Source organism: Ovis canadensis, chromosome 5, assembly GCF_042477335.2.
Source record: "Ovis canadensis isolate MfBH-ARS-UI-01 breed Bighorn chromosome 5, ARS-UI_OviCan_v2, whole genome shotgun sequence".
NCBI classification, from domain to species: domain Eukaryota; kingdom Metazoa; phylum Chordata; class Mammalia; order Artiodactyla; family Bovidae; genus Ovis; species Ovis canadensis.
In genome coordinates, this window is record NC_091249.1 from 87241813 (window position 1) to 87244640 (window position 2828).

Consider the following 2828-nt stretch of genomic DNA (forward strand, 5'->3'; position numbering starts at 1 on the left):
CTATATACTGTCACCCTGCTTATAATACATGCTGGAGAGGGTGTGGAGAAAAGGGAACCCTCCTACACTGTTGGTGGGAATGCAAACTAGTACAGCCACTATGGAGAACAGTGTGGAGATTCCTTAAAAAATTGCAAATAGAACTACCTTATGACCCAGCAATCCCACTGCTGGGCATACACACTGAGGAAACCAGAATTGAAAGAGACACATGTACCCCAATGTTCATCGCAGCACTGTTTATAATAGCCAGGACATGGAAACAACCTAGATGTCCATCAGCAGATGAATGGATAAGAAAGCTGTGGTACATATACACAATGGAGTATAACTCAGACGTTAAAAAGAATTCATTTGAATCAGTTCTGATGAGATGGATGAAACTGGAGCCAATTATACAGAGTGAAGTAAGCCAGAAAGAAAAACACCAATACAGTATACTAACACATATATATGGAATTTAGGAAGATGGCAATGACGACCCTGTATGCAAGACAGGAAAAAAGACACAGATGTGTATAACGGACTTTTGGACTCAGAGGGAGAGGGAGAGGGTGGGATGATTTGGGAGAATGGCATTCTAACATGTATACTATCATGTAAGAATTGAATCGCCAGTCTATGTCTGACGCAGGGTGCAGCATGCTTGGGGCTGGTGCATGGGGATGATCCAGAGAGATGTTGTGGGGAGGGAGGTGGGAGGGGGGTTCATGTTTGGGAACGCATGTAAGAATTAAAGATTTTAAAATTTAAAGAAAAAAGAAAAGAAAAAAAAAGAAAGAAAATTAACTCTGAAAAAAAAAAACATATATGCAGAGTACATCATGTGAAATGCAGGGCTGGATGAAGCACAAGCTGGAATCAAGACTGCCAGGAAAACTGTCAGTAACCTCAGATATGTAGATGACAACACCCTTATGGCAGAAAGTAAAGAACTAAAGAGCCTCTTGATGAAAGTGAAAAATGAGAGTGAAAAAGCTGACTTAAAACTCAATATTGGAGGATGATGTTTCAGAGACCTAGCCTGCTATTACCTAGGTCCACTGGTGACACTTTCCTATTCCTGGCCTCCAAACCTCATCTCTCAGTTTATTGGCCTGTCCTCAACAAGCAGATAGAGTTTGGACTCTATGGAGAGGAAGGACACTAAGAGGTATTTCATGCATGGGCTTTGTAAGGAAGGAGATAACTGTCGCTATTCACACGGCCTCTCTGACAGTCCATATGGTGTAGTGTGCAAGTATTTTCAGGGAGGGTACTGTATTTACAGAGTCCGCTGCAGATACAAACATAGCAAGCCACTGAAACAGGAAGAAGCAACTGCTACAGATCTAACTGCAAAGTCAGCCCTTGCTGCTTCCACGAGCCTCTCATCAGTTGGACCGACTGCTGAAATGAACATGTGTGAAGCTGAGTCAAGAAATTCAACCTTTGCAACTGTAGGAGCCAGTTCAGAAGACTGGGTAAATCCCATTGAGTGTGTTCCGGGGCAGCCCTACTGTGGCCAAACTGCCCTTTCCTCCGCTGAAGCCCAGCTGCAAGGCTCAGTGACCCAGGAAGATGCAGAGAAGGAGCCAAGCGCGGCGGAGACCAAGCAGCAGCTCAGCCCCTATGCCGCGGTGGGGGAGTGCCGCCGGGAGAACTGCGCATGCCTGCAGGTCCTCCATCCCCTGCATGCTGCCCAGAGGTCACAGCATATAAAATCCTGCATCGAGGCCCACGAGAAGGACATGGAGCTCTCGTTCGTGGTGCAGCACAGCAAGGACATGGTGTGCGGCATCTGCATGGAGGTGGTCTACAAGAAAGCCCGGCCCAGTGAGTCTGCTTCGGGATCCTCTTCAACTGCTGTCTCAAGCGTATTTGCAAGTGTAGGAGTGCTAAGCAACCTGAGAGCAAGATCATAAGGTCCTGTCTAGAATGACTGATGACACCTAACTTTGTCATTCCAAGTGAGTACTGGGTGGAGGAGAAAGCAGAGAAGCAGAAACTCATTCACAAATACAAGGAGGCAATGAGCAACAAGGCGTGCAGGTATTTTGATGAAGGCCGTGGGAGCTGCCTGTTTGGAGGGAACTGTTTTTACAAGCATGCCTACCCTGATGGCCGTAGAAGAGCGAGAGAACAGAAAATGGGAACATCAAGCAGATATCTGGCCCAACGAAGGAACCACTTCTGGAAGCTCATCGAGGAACCGAACGACAACCCTTTTGACAACAAAGAGGAAGTTGTCACCTTTGAGCTGGGCGAGATGTTGCTTATGCTTTTGGCTGCAAGTGGGGACACCGACCTGGCAGACTCTGAAGATGAGTGGGACTCGTTTCACGATGAGCTGGAAGATTTTTATGACTTGGATGTATAGCAACTCGGCGGGGCACGTGAACTGTGGTCTGCCAAACCTCAGACAGCCGCAGGCCTCGGGGCCAGCAGCCTTACCCGCAGCTCTCCTAGGCGGGCCTCTCAACCCCAGGTGCTGTCCTAGTCATTTTCACCCAGGGCCTGTCTGCTCAACCCCTCACCTTTCCCCAACGAGTATGTCGTTTTCTCTGTTTAAAAAAGTTACAAAAATAAATCTGAAAGTCAGTTTTTCTGTAACATGAATTTAACTATCAGACAGTTAGGTAGGTTTGGTGTAGTCATGTTTTCCACCAGATCCACACAGTTCAAGGGGAGCGTATCTGGATTTCCAGGGTTCATTTTTGAAGACCCTGGGTTCAGAAGTTACAGCACTGGTCCCTGCTTTGGGGGTCCAGGAATCGGGGTGATGGGAGAAGAGTCTGAACTGTAACAAGTAGCCACCTTCTGCTCTACACTTGGGCGGTGGGTACTTG

At 47.2% G+C, this 2828-nt stretch overlaps 1 pseudogene; it reads left to right on the forward strand.

Moving 5' to 3' along the window:
• Positions 1-1142: 1142 nt before the first annotated feature.
• On the forward strand, positions 1143-2359 carry LOC138441856 (E3 ubiquitin-protein ligase makorin-1 pseudogene; annotated as a pseudogene).
• The last annotated feature ends 469 nt before the right edge of the window (positions 2360-2828 follow it).